This window comes from Neodiprion pinetum, chromosome 6 (genome assembly GCF_021155775.2).
Source record: "Neodiprion pinetum isolate iyNeoPine1 chromosome 6, iyNeoPine1.2, whole genome shotgun sequence".
In the NCBI taxonomy this organism is placed as follows: Eukaryota; Metazoa; Arthropoda; class Insecta; order Hymenoptera; family Diprionidae; genus Neodiprion; species Neodiprion pinetum.
The window spans coordinates 15,601,137-15,621,503 of record NC_060237.1 but is presented as its reverse complement, the minus strand read 5'-3'; the positions used below and the strand labels follow the sequence as shown (position 1 = coordinate 15,621,503).

Here is a 20,367-nt window from a genome sequence, read left to right as displayed (position 1 = left end):
TACAATCATTCGAGGGCGAGTTTGTCCAATAGGCATACGATCCATCATTTCCAAAGCAATCAGTATTAGACAACGTACACCTGGTCCCATCCTTCAAAAAGAGCTTACTTTTATCGAATTTGACCGTCGCTGAATATTTTTCGACTGTTACTTTTGCTACTCCCTGAGCAATGACATCTTCCCATTGACCATAGCCATCGTCGTAACTAGCGCCAACACAGCTTTCGGTGTCGTTTATTTTTCCCGCGAAAATTGCGTCTCGGATGTTGGTTCTATTTTGAAGAAGTCCCGATAAGACGACGTTATTTCCCAGTCTTATGATTTCAAAATTATAAAGTCCCATATATGCTTCTCTGTTAACTTCGTGTATGTAAACGCGTCGTCCCTTTCTCACCACAGAATTGTCTGAATGCATACCACAATGGTGAACTGTTCTGTCTATCTCAATTTTACATTGAATAATGTCTATATGATGAAATTCGGCTAATCAAAGTAGTTGGACGTGAATATTTTCAGAACTGGGTTTCCTCTCCGGTATGTCGCATTTTCCGATACTGGCAGTATCGATGATTGATGTGTTTCTTGATGTTCCTCCACAGTCGTATCCCACCAGTGCCCAAGTTGCGGCGGGCAACCATAACATGATCATAAGTATGATTTTACTCATTGTTCCCCTCTGCTAGAACGAAGTGTTCTATTCATTTAGTAATAAGGAAATATTTGCTTAAATTAACAGTCTTTTCATTATTTGAAATGAAATCGAGTTATACTTATTTACGTTTGAATGTGTGTGTTATCAAATTTATTTATATCTAGTCCTGCCCTTTAACTAGGCTATTTCTATTCAGTTATAATTAGTTGTAATAATTAGTTATTCTTTTAGCATTTTCAGTTTATTCATATGAACTATTTTAATCTTATTTCCAACTTGAATTTTGACATTTTGGTTCTCTAATAATTCCTGTATCTCATACGGTCGTGAATATTGATTAGAAAATTTCTTTTTTGGGTTCTTTTAGAAGAAAAACTAGGTCACCTTTCACCAAGTTTAGCAAATTTAATTTTTCATCATAATAATATTTAGATATTTCTTTTCAATGTATCAGATTTTCTTTAGCCTGATTTTGGATATTTTTAAATTTGGTGAAAAGTTCTATTAGGTATCCTTCGTAAGTTCGATCATTCAATTCCTCTATTATTGCATGCTCAGATGGTAATCTTGCTAATTTGCCGAAAACCAGTTCACAAGGTGTATGTTTTGTTTCCTCATGGACACTTGTATTATAAGAGAAAATTGCAAAGTCTAATCACTTATCCCAATTATTATTTTTCGTAACATATTGCTTTTACTATTCGGCTAGAACACGATGTGATCTTTCCATAGATCCATTTGATTGGGGATGAAAAGCGGTCGTTTTGCATTCTTTGATTTTAAATTTCTTTGCTATTGTTTTCATTAATGAACTTGTAAGATTATCACCTTGATCAGTAAGGATTTGCTTAGGAGCTCCAAATTTACAAATAAAGTTATTGATTAGAGCTTTTCCCACATTAATTAAGGTTGTTGAATTTAGAGGTACTGCTACAGAAAATTTCCTTAATTAATCTTGAATTGTTAAAATATATTCATTGTTTGAAGGAGTGATAGGTAAAGGACCTACAATGTCCATAGATAGTTTGTCAAAGCTTGAACCTGGCGTATCGGTTAATACCATAGGTTGCTTAGTTTTTACTCTAGTTAGTTTTTTGAGTTCACATTCCATACATCCTGTAACATATTGTTGGATTTCTGATTTCATATTTGGCCAAAAGAAATTCTGTCTGATTCTATTGAATGTCTTTGTAACTCCCTTATGTCCCCCTATTGGTAGTACATGATATTCTCGAATTATCTCTGTACGTTCATCAAGTGATGGGACTCTAATCAAATTTTTGCAGATTGTTATTTTGCATTCATTATCGTTAAAGATGGATTCCAACAAAATTTGAATTTCCTTCCAATCCATCGTATCTATTTTCTTAGTTTTTGCAATTGATAAACTATTCAAATTTAATTCTCGAACGACATCCAATAGAGATTTCAATGATTCTATAAAAATATTACGAACTAAAGGTGTATTTACTGATTCTTTGATTGGAAGCGCAATACAATTTTTGCTTTCTATTGGAGTTACTCGTGCCCTTCCCAACATAGCTTCGGTGATTTTTGGAAATACATTTGTATTTTGTAAATCTCTAGATCCCTCATCCAACGGGATCCCTCGAGTAGTTACAAAAATGACACAATTATCACTACGCATAGAAAGTCTATCCCTAGTCTCAATAAATTTTAGATTATTTTGTGGTTCTTCCTGATTTGATTCAAGATCTACCATTTCTATTTCGCTGTCTGCGGATGATCCTATATCCTTATCAGATTCATCATCAGAATATTTAATAGGGCTATTTATGATTTCCGTCCTTTCGTTTTCAATAGATCTGTGAACTTTTGTGTCTTGTATGTTAGCATTCATATTGATAGTTTCTAGGATTTCATCATTTATTGTACTCTTAGATTGCTCTTGGATTTCGTTGTAAAAGAGATTAAAATCATTTAAAATATCTTCTGCATTGATATGTGTTTTAGTTTTTAGTTTGCGCGTTTTAAAATTGGTTGTGTATCTGTCCGGTGCTCTTATGGTCTGTCTGTCTCAAAGTTTACGACCTGCATTTTTGGTATTCTGAATACTTGGGTCTTCTGATTTTCGATCCTTTTCTAGGCTTGGGCCAGCTGTTACACTATTTTTTCGCGATGGAGTACCTTCGTGGTATGGTTTATTACCTGAAGGTCCTTGACCCTGTGGCCCATATATTTTGGATGTTTCAATTTTCTTATTGGCATATATAAGTACTTCAAATGGTTCTGCGAGAAGGATGTCGATTTTTTCTTTTATCGTTTCCCATGGCAGTTTATCTAAACCACATCGTATTTTAGGCATAGCGATTTTGTAACAGTTCAAATTTTCACATAAACTTCTTAGTGATATCAGACTTCGTTCTAATGATTTTAATGTTGCTTTTTCGTTACTTTCTTTTTTCGTTATTAAATAAAATGTGTATCTATTACCATTTTTTAGAAAAGCTACGTCACCAACAGTTTTTTTCTGAGACTTCAAACGACCAATATTTCCGAAACGTGTTTTGAATTCGCGAGCTATACCTGCGTTCATACCAAGATCTTCTGCTACGCAATGAACTAACGAGTAACTTTCATCTACTGTAAATAAATCACCTGAAATTAGTTTAATGTTCTGCCTCGGCTTTTGCATCTTATCGTGGAGCTGTTGCTTGATCGCTAATACTTGTGTCTCACTTAACACTGGATTTCTAGATAATGCGTCAGCATTCGCGTTTATTTTTCCAGGTTTGTATTCCCAGCTATATTCATATTCCGCGAGTTTTAATCTCCACCGCACGAGTCTCGACATTGGATCTTTGACTGAGTGCAACCAAATAAAGGTCTATGATCTGTGACCAATTTGAATTTCTTTCCATATAAATATAGTCTGAAATAATTTACCGCGTAGACTATTGCCAATAATTCTTTTTCAATCGTTGAGTAATTTCTTTCTGCTTGATTTAATAATCTAGATGTATAAGCTATAGGCGAATCTTTTCCGACTGTTCCTTGACTTAATACACCTCCTATTGCGATTCCTGATGCATCTGTTGTTACTATAAAGGGTTTGGTAAGATCAGGATATTGAAGTATTGGATTTTCGTAGTTTATCTTGTGACTGATTGAAGGCGTTTTGTTGTGTGTCCTTCCAGAGAAATTCAACATCTTTTTTCAAAAGTTTCGTCAAAGGTTTTGCTATTTCAGAGAAATTTGGTACAAAGCGTCGATGGTAACCAATTAGACCTAAGAATTGTTTACATATATATTTGTATGTTTGTATATATATTCTTTGCGTTCTTGGGTTTTGCGAATTCTTTTACTGCTATGATTTTCTTTGGGTCGGGTTTAAAAACGTCCTCACTGAATATGTGCCCTAAATAAACTACTTCTTTCTTTAAAAATAGACATTTATCTAGTTGAAGTTTCAAATTCGCATTTCTTAATTTGATCATTAACGAATAGAATTTAATCTCGTGTGCCTTGGGAGAGCTTGAGTATATTACTACGTCATCGAGGTAAACAAATAGTTCTATACCCTGTAAACCCCGTAAAACGTGATCCATCAACCTTTGAAACGGTGCTGGAGCGTTCTTCAGACCAAACGGCATTTTTTGAAACTCGAAATGACCATACGGCGTTGAAAATGCTGTTTTAGTTGCATCTTTCATTTTGATTTGGTGAAAACCTGAGGCCAAATCGAACATTGAAAAGTATTTTGCACTGCCCAATTGATCTAAAATTTCTGTTATATTCGGTAGCGGGTAGGCGTCTCCTACTGTCTTCTCATTTAAATTTCGGTAATCTATAACCATTCTCCAGCGTTTATTGCCCTTGGAATCGTCCTTCTTCGGTACAATCCATAATGGAGGATTATGTGAAGTGTAACGTGGCATTTTTACTGCGCGTTCCACACGGCTCCCCGAACTCTGGACGGAACCTTAACTTAGGGAGCCCGCGGAGCAGACCGCGGCTCATTTCAAAAAAAGAGCTCCAGGACAACTGTCACGCATCCGAGACTCTGAGAGGGGACCATAGTCGGTCTAGCGAATACGACTTTTCAGGATTTTTGTTAATTTTTTTTTTGGGTGGCGAGTGAATGCGGTCTCAGATAGAGGATCGGCAGCAGATTCGAACGACGTTACCGGATGGCAATCGCGGTGGATCGGGACGGAAGGAGGGCCTCACGCGAGGCTGCGGAGAGAGCGTCAACGAAGAACTCTGCCGAGAGGGAACCCAAGGCGGACGAGATTCCCGTTGGAGGCCGGCGAGCCGTAGCCCCCCCCCCCGTCACCCAACTGACGACAGGCACCCTCGCGAAGTCGTCACCACGCCACTGTCAAGCTACGGGGTACCAGAGACTGGTCAGCCAATCAACACCCCGCGACAGCGGAATTCAACGATAGCGATACGCTAGGCTGTAAGAATTCCGTAACGAGAACCCCAATTAGATCGGGGGGATTTTGACTACGGATAGCGCCTATGTTCGGGGCATGTTCGAATTGCGGCTCCGATTTGCAGGACTCGTCACTTGAGTCCTGGCGACGTTACGCGGTGGGTGCAATAGTAGCGAGTAGACGTTAACAAGAAGAAAAAAAAAAGAAATTGTGTGAAACTGGAGTTGGGGAATTCCTCGTGTGGCTGCGGAGCGGTAAGCGCTTGTAATTCTTTGCGAGCATATTTCGAGCGCAAGTTATATTGGCACACTGATAAACGGTCGGCCCACTTAATTCTTGAGTTAGAGTAGCGCTCGAAATCTGTTTGCCGATCTCCTTGATGATGACCGTAGCCTGAGTTTTCGCGATAACGCGTAGAGTCAAGTTGATCCCTGTAAAGTCTCGCGTAGAGTCACGGTTTCGAGTGGGGAACAATTTCGGTTCGAAATTGAGTGCGGCCAAATTTCGCTGCGCGGGGTCTCGTCGAGTCTGCGTACGTAAAAAGGGTCAGCTCTCGTGGGGGTCGCGTGTTACTGTGCGTAGATGCTCGGTTTAGCGGGAAGGGTTGCGAACTTTGTGGAATTAGTGACTACGACTGGAGCTCGGATGCGTCATAATACGCTACACACCCGCACGAAAAGAAAAGCTTCCTGGAGTTATTAATTCGGTCGCGATTAGCGCGTCGAGTCACGTCTTTTTGGTTTGTTGTATGAATTATTGTGTATCAGTAAGGTGGCGACTAGCGCACGTGGAAGTAAGACATCACCTAGATTTAATCACGATCGCGATTAGCGCGTCGATTATGATCTCGATCACGTTTTTGTCTAGCGGTTTATGATTAAGTGACGATTAGCGTCGTAGTAGAGGACGATCGCGGGCAGCGCATCGAGTCAAAATTTTGTTTTTGGTTTTTGTGAGTTAGGGTATTATTAAGACGGCGACTAGCGCACGTAGGCCGTAGAGGTCTTCTAGATTTATTCGTTTTTTTTTATTTTGTTTGTTCCTTCTTTTTTTTTTCTTTTGGGTTAAATTTAAGCATTTGTATTTGGAATCGCGAAGAACGACTTTCGCAGTATTATTATTTTAATTTTTTTTTTTTTTGTATTATTGCTGACGAAAAATATATTATTGGAATTTTATAGTTATTTGGCCAAACCACGCGTTGGCTTACGTGTGTTGTATCTCTCTCTACCCAAAAATCACCCCTCCCCTCTTCGCGGTACTGAGCTAACGAGTATATGGTCGCGGTATTTCGCATTACCGATTTCGAGGCGTGTTAATCACGCCAGGCGCCCAACAAATTTCGCGATATTGTTTTAGGTCCAGGGTACATCGTGGACGCCGATTTATTGTGCGCGGGGTAAGTTCTCGGTCATTTTCTCCGAGTGACCGGAGAGCGGGAAAAATCCACGTCACAGCAGATAATGACGGTTTAAATAATGTCATCATTCAATAAATCTTTTACCTGCCTAGTTATTTCATCTTTATGAATTGGCGGGAATCTATATTATTTAATGTTTATTGGTTGTTCGTCAATTGTATTTATTTCGTGTCCTATAACATTTGTGGCTCCTAATAGCTCACCGGGAATGTGAAACCTGTCTTGGTTTTCACATATTAAACGATCTATACTTTCTTTTTCTTCATCGTTCAAGTGTTCGAGTCTTAATAACTCTAATATTTCGTTATAACATGTTTTTACGTCTATTTTACTAATTTTCCAAATTCTTTGAAAGTTTTGAATGCAATGATCATTTTGGATGCTCTTATTATATTGAATGCGATGATCATTTTAGATGCTCTTATGATTTTGGTTATTTCTTTTCGAAATTAATTCTGGGTTTGAAAAAAAAACCTTGTTGACCTATTCTATCATTTCCCTGCCCTAAGGAAAGGTTTGATTCAGAAATTTCATTTCTCACTACAGGATTTGCTAAATCATTCACGCAATTTTCCAGCAAGTCAAGCCCTAAGGTTGAATCGTGCAGCGGTATCGTGCAGCGGTATCGCGCCCTCGCTAGGTAACAAACTTATGGTCGGTACAAGCAATTCTATCTCCTCATCCGTAGAATCAATTATTCGAATATGCGCTTTTCCGTTATCATCTCTAACTAACGCTCCTCCGTATAATACTCCCTCTTTTACAGTAAATCTTGGTACGTAACCTTCGTTTACGTCCTTATTTTCCATCTTCACATAGAATGGAGCATTCGAACGCGTGGGAATTGTAACTACCTCTCGCGTATTGAAATAAAATACTAAGTCGTTTATTTCGACCAATTCTTGAGCATGATCAATTGTTGCTTTCTGAGATTGAAAGAAATTTGTTCCCAGTATGCCGGTTTGAGAAATTGGGAAATTATCACTGACGACATGAAAGTAAATGGATATTCCAGATATTTCAATTTTGACACATCCTAAGGTGTGAACGTAATTTTCTGTTATTCCTCTCGATTGCAACACATTACTCATATCAATATTATTCAATGATTAAAGAGTTCCTACTTTTAAAAGATTCGGTTCCGATCCCGTATCTATCATCACATTTATTTCGTCTATAAAGTCCTTAGATTTTATTTTTATTATAGATACTTGATCAGCGATTGTTAATTTTATTGTTGCGACGCGGACTCTTGTACCTTCTGAGTAATCATGGCTGTTTGGGTTTGGTTGACCACCCGGGGTCCGCTTTGTGTTACCGAGGGTCCCTGGCCGTTTCCCGAGTTTTGATTACTGGTATTTCCCTCAACATTTCGGCGATACTGCAGTTTACGACACACTTTTATTGTATGACCTGTTCTTTTACAGTACCTGCAAGATGGTAAGCTCCCATTAGTGAAGTTGCTTTCCCGTTCATTGTTCTGGCTATTTTGAGGTAGGTTTTTTATCGGAATTTCACGCCTATTTTCAAATCTATTATTGTCATAGTCAAATCTCTGGGTATTTCGAGGTTGATTTTGTATCGGGACTTCCCGCCCGTTGTCAAATCTATTGTTGCCATTGTTTCCGTTATTCTCCCTTTAGTTGAGGAGTTGGTTTTCCCCTTTAAAACGACAATTTATTGTGTTATGATTATTTCGCATACATATACGGCATTTCAGTGGTGCTAGAAAATTGGTTTGTAGCGCGCTTTCTCTTATTTTCTTCGTATGGAATCGTTTATAAAATCTATAGCTCCGTCAAATACTTCGGAAAGGGAAGTATATCCCTTCAAATATAGCCCTGTACTAAATTCTGTTGGCAGACCCTCTATAAAGCCTTCTAATGTTACAGATTCTATGGATTTGTCAGTTTCCTCATCTATGCTACTGTTTGCACGTCGTTCACATTCCAGAATTGAAGTTTTGAGATCTTTAATTCGGCCAATGTATTCAATGATATGTTCACTCGGTCCCTTAAATATTTTAGCTAGTTCTCCGCGGTAGAAATTTACTGATCAAGAAGGTGTGAATACTGACGGTAATTTGTCTGAGAATGATTCGAGCGTGTCAAAGGTTTGATCCTCTACTACAATGCACGCTTCATGTTTTAGCTTGGCTTTAATGTTCCTAATCAACTGTTTTTCTAACCTGGGTGCAATCACACCTTTTGCTCGTCTACATGCTCGGACAAACAGTGAGAAAGCTACATTTTCTCTGTCAAAAGATGGTACTCCTACCAAAATTGCACCCATCGGAATTGATTGTTCTGCCGTAATAGGTTCTAATATGCGGGATTCAATCCAATACTACTGATTACCATGATGAACAATGCAAGAAAGGCTCGCGCTAGAGCTATTGCATCAGGAGAAAGATCTCTCCAACGCCTAACTCTCTCAGTCTCAGTGGATGAAAGAACTGAGAGCTTGGAGCATACCGACAATGAGCTTTTATCAACTGACGTGAAATTATTGTGTATGATAAAAGAAAAATACAACCTAAATACATCAAAAAAGGTCACTGGGGAAACACTACCAGCTAGTGCTATAACAATACCACGTGTTTCAGCATCATTCCCAGCTATGACTACTACTTTTCAGTATGCTGGTCAGGCTCGTCTGCTGGTACAACCTGAGGTTCTATTCCCAGATTTCCAGATGCCCATGGCACTGTTTTCTCCCTTAATCCCCGCCTGCACACCCAGAAGCATTAAAGAAAATGGGGTCTGTACAAACATACACCCTCAAATAATGCTGATCGCCATATCAGCGGATGACATCATAAACCCTCCACCTAAGAGGACTACACTTCAGCAGATGTGGCAGTTTTATCTAGCATCATTTCAACCACAGATGGTGCCGGAGGATGTAAGGAACTGATCAATTCTTAAATGGGATATGATCGAAGAGGGGCTTTTTGCAAGAGAAATAAGGAGTGCTAGAGAGCATTCAATCAGAGTGTTGTCTACTCTGAGAGCTACAGACCCAACCCTCCCCATGGTACTAGCTGCCATGCAAACCACGTTTTGAGTTGCCAGTGAGCGATCATGATTGATGACAATCTCTGTTTTCATTATATGTTGTATCTGATATTATGTTAATCTATTGCCTTGCTATTTTTCGTTTCAAGTTTTAGTTACTGTTTAATATATAACCTGGGTGTAAAATCACACCTTTTGCTCGTCTACATGCTCGGACGAACAGTGAAAAAGCTACATTTTCTCCGTCAAAAGATGGTACTCCTGCCAAAATTGCGCCCATCGGAATTGATTGTTTAGTCTAGTCGAGAAGTGAGTTTTCTGCGAAAATTAGTTACAGGTCTCGTCAAAATATGAGCCATAGCTCATTCAATCCGGAATCACAACCCGAAAAAGGAGTTTTTTGGATTTTTTCTGCCGATCAAAATTACGGTTGTTATTAACAAAAAACTGAAAAAAAACGCCCTTTCGTTTTTTGGCTATACCTCAAAAATTATAAGTGATAGCGAAATTTAAACAAAAGATCCTAAAAGAGAAGGAAATTTCCGATGAAAAACTCCGTACTCCCGGAATTCTAGCTCCATTATTCATAATTTTAATTTGACGCTGAAAGTAGGCTTCCGCGCGGCAGTTTCAGCATGCGCGCGCCGCCACTATAGAGAGTACTGCACATATAATAATTTTTTTATGTCATTTAATGTTTTTTTAAAAATTTGAAAAAATTCAGGGGCCATCTAGAGACTTCAAAAAATACGGTCCCGTTGGAATTTTATGTCTATCTCAATTTTTCAAAAAGTTATGCAATTGTTAAGTAACTAACTTTTTCCGGGTTTCCGTTATTAAAGAACCCGGTATAAAAGTTTAAATAATAAACCTAAAAATATTTTGCTTCTTGGAGCCTTTTTTTATAAGCATGCTGAATAAGATGACGTCATAAAACTCTTATAAAATTTTTTATTTTGTTAATTATGAATTTTCACAGTAACAAAAAATGGAAAATTCAAAATATTGTTGTTAAAAAAATTTTTTTTTCAATATGCTAAGCTATCACTGATTTCAACTCTACTTTAGACATCAATCAATACCAGTTTTAATTTTTTTATGTCATTTGTTTATAAATTGTTTATAAACAAACTTATTGTTCAGTCAACACCCAAATTGCCCGGGCGAGGCGAAGTTCGGCTTACCCGCAGCAAGAAGGCAGCACTAAGCAGAGCATAGATCACCCGACAATCGATAGCCAATCAATGAATTTCTAGTTCAAATTCACTGACACTTGCGCATTTCGCTATTCTCTGACGTCATTCGCTACGAATTTTCTTATTGGCTCTTAGCTATGGGACATGCTTAGTATTCCTCTCAGGGAAGAAGACTCGATTTCTAACGGTTTCCGCCATTATTACTTTCGGCTACCTCTAGTTCACCTCGTGTTCTTTTTCTTGCCGCTAATTCTTCTAATTCTTTGGCTACCTCTAGTTCACCTCGTGTTCTTTTTCTTGCCGCTAATTCTTCTAATTCTTTAGCTACTGATAACAACAATTACTGTGTGAGAATTCGCTTTAAAGCAATTATTAAACCAATTGTGATTTCGGGTAATTCGCTAACTGTATATAGTGTGTTCAATAAATCTCGTTATAATTCTTTTTTGCTAAATTTAGTGCGCGCAGTTTTTTTATTGTGACGACCTGTACCAAACCAGATCCCGAGTCTCCTCTATTGTTACGCGCTAAAACACTTATAAATTTACAATTTTTCAAATTTTTTTTTACCATATGGTTGTAATGTAGAAATAATGATTTTAAAAAAAAAAATTTTTTCTTAAAAACATTATCTCATTGTTGTTAATCGTTTGTCTCATTTTTTCATTACTTAAATAAATTATTAAGAAATCGTTTTTTTTCTAAAAATCATCATTAACATTTCTCAATAGAATAGCAAAAAAAATTTTTTTTTTAATCAACAATTTGTTCATTTATTTATTTAACAATTTATTATAAACTATTTTTTTTATTTGTTATAATTTTTTTCTAGAAGACCAAAAAATTATCTTGTTTTTTTAACACAGCTAAGTCCAGCGCTGACTCGATTTGTTAACTAACAACTTGCTGTAACTTTGCAACTATTGCAGATACAGTTTTCGACCTTCAAGTCATTTTTGTGCAGCATGAGTTAAGCTTCCTAATAAAATTTTAACCTAACGTTTATCAATTATAGTTTACTAATTACACGCTTTTATTTACAAAAGTTTACATTGTCTATTCCTTACAACCCTTATATCTCATAAACAATTAATGTTACGACAAATATGCTTCAAGGCATTCTTATCACCCGATTATTAAACTATTCGAATATATTTTTTTTATATTTTTAATCTTATTTGTTTATGAGATTTTGGAATTGTTCTTCAATTATAACATATTTTATGGTCTTTTTTAAGATTTCGAAAGTATATAGTAATTGAAATTACACATTTTTTTTGTTTATTGTATCGTTAAATTCAATCTTACCATTTCTTCAATTATTATTTATATTGGAATACAGAATATGATCGTTGTTTTGTATTTGAAAGTATTTATTTGATGTCTTACAAAGTAATCTCTAGCTTGCTTTCTTTAGGGCGATCGTCATTCGGTAGCGAACTCTCGTAACGTTCAGTAGTGTTTCGTGAGTTTTTGTACTTGTGACTGGAATATTTTATTTTCTTTCTTAAACTTTGCATGTGTTTTTATATTGTGTTAAACTTATAGTATTTTATTTATTAATTGCTACATTACGACATTATCTATACAAGTTATTTCATATATTATACTGTTACAAACATGGATACTTCCAAGAACTGTTTTATTTGCAAGCAAACGTTAAATGTCGACGACCTTAAAAATGTTAAATCGAAAAGGATTGAAACTCTTACCGCTCTCAGTCGACAATATGGTGACAAGAATTGGAAATGGCTTGAAAAACAAACCGAAATTGTTATTCATCAACAATGTAATTTACAATATTCTACTCTGGCAAAAAAAATCCCGAAAGGAGTTGGTTCTCCACGTTCAGGACGAACTTCACGGTCTAGTTCAATCGAAGGTTTTGACTTTAGTTCCTTGTGTATATTTTGTAATAAAAATTGGGCTGAATGTTCTTCAGATAAGTATGTTATATCAGACGATATAATGAAAGAAAAACTTACAGCAATTGCTCAGGAACGTAACGATGAACTGGGAATGAGTGTTATGCCTCTAATTGCTCCTATCCCGTCTCTAGTTGAAGTAAATACTCGTTATCACAAAAATTGTTTTGACAAATTTAAATATAAACCACGGCAATCAGCATCCAGTAGTACATCCGATCAAGTTGTTGAAAATACAATGCAGGCAATTTACAATTATATAGAGAATCATGAAGAATGTCAATTTACAATCAAAGAATTACAAAAAGTGGGAAATAACATCTTATGCGATAAAACTATTTTGAAGTATTTGGAAATAAAATATGGCGAAGATATAACCATAGTGACACGCGCTCGGAAAGATACCATTATTTGTTATTCTGGTACCGGAACGTTTCCTGTCGACGAATATTGGTATTTGCATCAAGAAGAGAAGAAAGAAGATGAACGTTTGAGGATCATTAAAACTGCTGCGGAATTAGTGCGAAAGCAAATCAAAAGTACCAATTATGACAAAAAAACCTATCCTTCTTCGGCACATTTCTTAAACGACGTTGAAACGGATATTCCTAGTTATTTAAACACTTTTTCAAGTATCGTTATGTTGGATAGATTTGTCCGAAAGAAACGGAATGAAACTCTCAGCACTGACAAATCGATTAGTATTGAAATCTTAGCAAGTGATCCTCCGGTACAAGGTATGTTTATAGTATCAACCTTAGTTTTTCTGTAGGTAGTAATTACTTTACTCAGTTTTTATTAACTTATAATGATAATCTTTTATTTCATTTTCTAGATCAAAACACTGCAGACGAATTTTCGTCTTACGATAACAACGAGAAGAAAATTAAAGTGAAGAAAAATTATCTTGCTCATTCGATCATTTCTGCAATTCGGCCAAAGTCATTTATCTCCAGTTTCCATCACGCAACTGGTCTTTACATAAACCGTAAAAGCGGATCAAAGCTAATAGTTAATCTTCTTTCTAACTTGGGCGTTTGTGCTACATATTACGATGTTGCGCTACACGAGATGTCAGCTATAAAAGCAGAAGTTACAACAATAACACCACCAGTTTTCGGCCAGTACGTGTATGATAATGCCGACCATAATGCGCAGACATTAGATGGTAAAAATACCATACATGTAGCCGCTGCTATAGTTGCTCTCCACCCACCATCAGCATTAGGAACTGGCAATCCAGTGCGAAAATTGCCAAAATTGCCCCGCGCTGCTGAAGTCGCTTCTTTTGGGAACGTTCCGCTTGAAAATTATATCGATCACGGAACATCATTAAAATCAATAGTGTACGAAGATGTTCAACAGTACAAGTTTGGAACCATTGTGCCAGGATTAACACCTGTATATACAACTTATCTATGGGGTCGTTATTTAAAAGTATGGGAGTTACCGAGTGCCAGAGGTTTCCTAGAAAAAGTTTCGGAAGATAGTCAATGTCACGTTTCTAGAATTCTTCTTCTACCAATTATTGATCAAGACCCATCAAATCACCAAACAATATACACGGCTTTACACTATGCTGCTAACCACGCGAAGAAAATTCATATGAAGACTTGTTTTGTTACTTTCGACTACGCTTTATGGATTAAAGCTAAGCAAATACTATGTAATACGCAGGATAAAGACTTGAACGCTGTGCAACTTCGTTTAGGCGGGTTTCACTTATTAATGTCATATTTAAAAGCAGTGGGGACGATAATGGGTGGTTCTGGTCTTAAAGAACTGTTTACTACGGTATTTGCGCCGAATTCGGTTGACAAAATCTTGAATTGTAAATCCTACTCCCGAGATATACGCGGTCATATTTTAGCAGCAACAGCCATCGGTGAGTTGATTGCAGAAGCAGCCAGTACTGAAGAAAATATAAACAGTCACTCTGATATAGAAGGTATTAAATTTTTCGATCCTCGCAGAGCTGCGCCGTCAGTTATGAGCATACAACGGGTCATCGATGGAAAATCAAGAAAATTGACAGATTTATTGAAGAATTTTAGAGAGAATCCACCAAAATCCAACGTAATCGACGATGACAATGACTGTAAAGCTATGTATTACCTATTTTTAAGTGCTATAAGCACATTAAAACTAAGAGGCCCGACAGCTGAACTGTGGATACAATATTTCCATATGGTTATGACAGCTTTAAAGTTCATTGATGCCGAGAGAAACGGGAACTGGAATTTACATCTACAGTGTATCCGCGAAATGTTGCCAGTTTTCCATGCTGCTGGTCATTTTAACTACATCAAGGGCGCTCAGATATATCTTCAGGATATGGAGAAGTTGAAGAATATTATGGATGTTGATGAATACATGGCTTTCACAGATAAAGGTCTATTCACTATCCGGAGAACTGAAAAACCGTGGTCTGGGGTATGGTCAGATATGACGATCGAGCAAACAGCTATGCGTTTTTTCGGGACTGGTAAGGAAGGAACAAAGCATGGTCGAACAATGACTGACAGTGTAATTTCGCGGTTTATTTTGGGAATGCCATATGCTTTCGATGTGTTGGATCAGCTGGAACAGATTGCAGACTGCAGATCTTCGTCGTCAGATCAGCACGTTGAGTTGACGTATTCTCGCCAAAAGCAGGACAAAGAGGATACTCAAACTTTTAAGGATTGTCTACATGAGCATGGTGTTTTTGAGTGTCAGCCGAACAAGTTAATTTCTCTCTCAAGCGGACTTGTTGCAGATTCAACAGTTGATTGTCACCAAGCCATTGCAAAAGGCCTGCAAAGTATGAAGAACATGATCGGTTCCAATGCCGATACATACAAACACAGTAAATCAAATAGCGTAAAGACACTAATTAGTACGACACCGGTTATTGAAATCGAAAATGAGAAAGTCTCAGTGAATACGACGCTGATTTTTCAAAGAATCGCAGCTGGTCTCATTGACAATAAAAATCTAATGAAAGATGCCATAGAATACGAATTAGCACCGTATCCTATAGCTCTTTTTAACGAACAGGGCATTATGCGAGAAAGCCAAAAATCTGAATTGTACAAATCACTAAAATCTACCTCGTACATCCAAAAGGACTTTGCAGATGCAAAATTTGTTGTTGACGGAGGTTATTTACTCCATAAAGTTTGTTGGCCTAAAAATTTAACAGTACGAGAATTATTTGAAACTTACGAGACTTATATTATAAAGCATTACTCTCCCAGTGCAACGATAGTTTTTGACGGTTATGATCCTGAAAGCATGGGAATTAAGTCCTATGAGCGCTACAGGAGAGTGTTTAAAAAAGTTTCTCCAGAAATTAATTTTACAATGGATATGAAAGCTCCTCGTGAAAAAGATTTCTTTTTGTCTAATAGTAAAAATAAAGCCAAATTCATAAAGGACTTGAGTTCTATCTTTATGAAGGGTAAAAAGTTTTTATTAACATTATTGCAGACAGATTTGAGTACTGAAGGGCTAGTAGAGACTTTTTATAATCCGAGTTCGTCGCAAGAAGAAGTCAAGGTAGCCGGAGAAGCAATAATGTTGAAGCTATTCCGCTCAAAAAAACAAACTACGAAAGAGGCACGGGTAGAAAAATTCGCTGGTGTCGCACGTAAATCGTCGGCTCTAAACTTAGCCTTGTTGCCACCAACATCAGGCGCGACTTACCAACATTCGCTGAGAACTTATTTACAAGTCCAAATGTGGCAAGGAAACTTCATTAATCCTGAAGATTGAGGCTGGAAGAAGACCGAGACAATGTTTCTTCCACTTCGCACCAATGAGCCATTAGCACCGCAGGAGCTCTTAAGGGGGGGGTAAGGTCAAATCATACGAAAAAAGCCATGTTTTCGTGATTTTTTTTCTGACGACGTAGTTAAAATTTCTTTACTCAACCAATGGTACATTATGAGGGGCACCGCAATTCAATTCTTTTTCGAGACACGTCCGAACAATTGCTGCCATTGCCGTATTTTTTAATATTTCTTTGTAAAAATTTGATGAAATATTCTTCGAATGTCATACTTCAATGTACCATTGGTTGAGTAAAGAAATTTCAACTACGTCGTCAGAAAAAAAATCACGAAAACATGGCTTTTTTCGTATGATTTGACCTTACCCCCCCCTTAACAATGGTCCACTGCTCCTGCGCTACCAGTAACTGTGGCTCAAGATGCGGCTGCAGAAAAGCAGGACTGCAGTGTACTAGAGCCTGTGAATCCTGCCATGGAGAAACATGTTTAAATTCAGCCGATATTATCGGAGGAAATGATGATGACGACGACAACGACGACAGCGTAAATTAGTAAACTATAATTGATAAACGTTAGGTTAAAATTTTATTAGGAAGCTTAAGGGAGCTTTCCAGTGTGAAATTTTCAAAAAATCGATATTTTTTTTTTTGCTTTATCGAATAGTATACACTCTTCCGAATATTCCCTGAAATTTTCATGCCGAAATTCAGATTATTTCGGTTACTGTACAGCATTTTTTGGAAGAAGGCAACGGAGCGCTACAGCTACCGCGTCGGCCGTCTGCCCGTGCGACTGTTATTTCTATTGTCTCGTTCCTACCTGCACGTACATGAACTTGGCTCGCCAATTGTCGAAAATGTGAATTCGGACTATTGCATAATTTGCCGTTAATTAGCCGTAAATTAGTCGCGCGACTTATTTTTTTGTCGCACTCAATTTTCAAAAAAAAAGCGGATGGCGTGCTAAATTCTTGAAAATCAATCAATCACTGTGTGTGGCAACTAGCCCCAAAGCACGTATTCTGCGGCAAGCAGATAGTAGAAATCGCTACGCAGTGTGCTGTGTGCACCTTCAATGAAGGTTACGACCCAATTTTAAAAATTTTGGAGACGACGGGATGCACGATAGGGCCGAGCGCCGCAGATTTCGCCGCTAAGTACAAGAATGCGCGCATCATCCAAGCAAACCGCCGGGCGTCCCTGGATAGCAAAGAGGCGAGGACAGCTCGTCGGACTGAACAATCCATTGAGCACGATCTTTTCGAAGAAGCAGAAGGGATATTGTACGGACCTGGCATCGCTGATTGACCGTAAGTAAACGATTTACCTAAAATTTCCTTACTTGAAACTTTGAACGCGTTTTTCTCGAAACAGCATTTTTCAAAACGGTGTCCAACTTGGAGGGCAGAGTTTTAAAGCTATCGAGTTGAATTTTCTACACAATATTCTTAACGTCATTGTTTATCGTGCTATGGAAGATTTTTTTTTTTTTTGACATGTTCCTATTTTTTTGTAAAAAAAACTGCCAAAAAAAATGCTAAAATCGATACTTTTTGTTCAAACCGGCGCCATTTTTGCAAAAAAAAAAGAAAACAAAAAAGCCTCCATAGCACGAAAGCCAATTATATACCGATCAATAATCTTTTTGTGTTTTTTGTTTCAGATCAAAATTGTGACCCCCAACGTGGACACCACATCCAAGTGCATTTTCTGCAACAATTGTTTCATCATTTTTATAGATATTAATTAATAAATAAATCGATCTTTAAAAAATTGTTTTGTATTCTTCAATACACAATTAATATACAAAAAAAAAAACCAGACCGATTAGATTATTTTTTCTTTAAAAAAAAAAATCGCGAAAAACAGCGATTTTTCGGGCTGTCACACTGGAAAGCTTAAGGGAGCTTTTTTAAAGCTTAATTTTTTAAAGATCGATTTATTTATTAATTAATATCTATAAAAATGATGAAACAATTGCTGCAGAAAATGCACTTGGATGTGGTGTCCACGTTGGGGGTCACAATTTTGATCTGAAACAAAAAACACAAAAAGATTATTGATCGGTATATAATTGGCTTTCGTGCTACGGAGGCTTTTTTTTTTTTTTTTTGCAAAAATGGCGCCGGTTTGAACAAAAAGTATCGATTTTAGCATTTTTTTTGGCAGTTTTTTTTACAAAAAAATAGGAAGATGTCAAAAAAAAAAAAAAAAAGCTTCCATAGCACGATAAACAGTGACGTTAAGAATATTGTGTAAAAAATTCAACTCGATAGCTTTAAAACTCTGCCCTCCAAGTTGCACACCGTTTTGAAAAATGCTGTTTCGAGAAAAACGCGTTCAAAGTTTCAAGTGAGGAAATTTTAGGTAAATCGTTTACTTACGGTCAATCAGCGATGCCAGGTCCGTACAATATCCCTTCTGCTTCTTCGAAAAGATCGTGCTCAATGGATTGATCAGTCCGACGAGCTGTCCTCGCCTCTTTGCTATCCAGGGACGCCCGGCGGTTTGCTTGGATGATGCGCGCATTCTTGTACTTAGCGGCGAAATCTGCGGCGCTCGGCCCTATCGTGCATCCCGTCGTCTCCAAAATTTTTAAAATTGGGTCGTAACCTTCATTGAAGGTGCACACAGCACACTGCGTAGCGATTTCTACTATCTGCTTGCCGCAGAATACGTGCTTTGGGGCTAGTTGCCACACACAGTGATTGATTGATTTTCAAGAATTTAGCACGCCATCCGCTTTTTTTTTGAAAATTGAGTGCGACAAAAAAATAAGTCGCGCGACTAATTTACGGCTAATTAACGGCAAATTATGCAATAGTCCGAATTCACATTTTCGACAATTGGCGAGCCAAGTTCATGTACGTGCAGGTAGGAACGAGACAATAGAAATAACAGTCGCACGGGCAGACGGCCGACGCGGTAGCTGTAGCGCTCCGTTGCCTTCTTCCAAAAAATGCTGTACAGTAACCGAAATAATCTGAGTTTCGGCATGAAAATTTCAGGGAATATTCGGAAGAGTGTATACTATTCGATGAAGCAAAAAAAAAAATATCGATTTTTTGAAAATTTCACACTGGAAAGCTCCCTCAACTCATGCTGCACAAAAATGACTTAAAGGTCGAAAACTGTATCTGCAATAGTTGCAAAGTTACAGCAAGTTGTTAGTTAACAAATCGAGTCAGCGCTGGACTTAGCCGTGTTAAAAAAACAAGATAATTTTTTAAAAATGAAGGAAAATTTTTTTTGCCATATTGTTGCAGGTAGCTGTTTTTGTAATTTTTTGATCTTCTAGAAAAAAATTATAACAAATGAAAAAAATGGTTTATAATAAATTGTTAAATAAATAAATGAACAAATTGTTGATTAAAAAAAAAATTTTTTTTGCTGTTCTATTGAGAAATGTTAATGATGATTTTTAGAAAAAAAACGATTTCTTAATAATTTATTTAAGTAATGAAAAAATGAGACAAACGATTAACAACAATGAGATAATGTTTTTAAGAAAAAATTTTTTTTTTACAAATCATTATTTCTACATTACAACCATATGGTAAAAAAAAAATTTTGAAAAATTGTAAATTTATAAGTTTGTTTATAAACAATTTATAAACAAATGACATAAAAAAATTAAAACTGGTATTGATTGATGTCTAAAGTAGAGTTGAAATCAGTGATAGCTTAGCATATTGAAAAAAAATTTTTTTAACAACAATATTTTGAATTTTCCATTTTTTATTACTGTGAAAATTCATAATTAACAAAATAAAGAATTTTATAAGAGTTTTATGACGTCATCTTATTCAGCATGCTTATAAAAAAAGGCTCCAAGAAGCAAAATATTTTTAGGTTTATTATTTAAACTTTTATACCGGGTTCTTTAATAACGGAAACCCGGAAAAAGTTAGTTACTTAACAATTGCATAACTTTTTGAAAAATTGAGATAGACATAAAATTCCAACGGGACCGTATTTTTTGAAG

At 36.8% G+C, this 20,367-nt stretch overlaps 1 long non-coding RNA gene across 1 annotated transcript; it reads left to right on the top strand.

The window, feature by feature from the left end:
* The first annotated feature begins 17,071 nt into the window (after nt 1-17,071).
* On the top strand, nt 17,072-18,140 carry LOC138191093 (uncharacterized). Its single transcript, XR_011177384.1, has 2 exons — nt 17,072-17,692; nt 18,046-18,140. It is a non-coding gene; the product is annotated as an uncharacterized lncRNA (long non-coding RNA).
* The last annotated feature ends 2,227 nt before the right edge of the window (nt 18,141-20,367 follow it).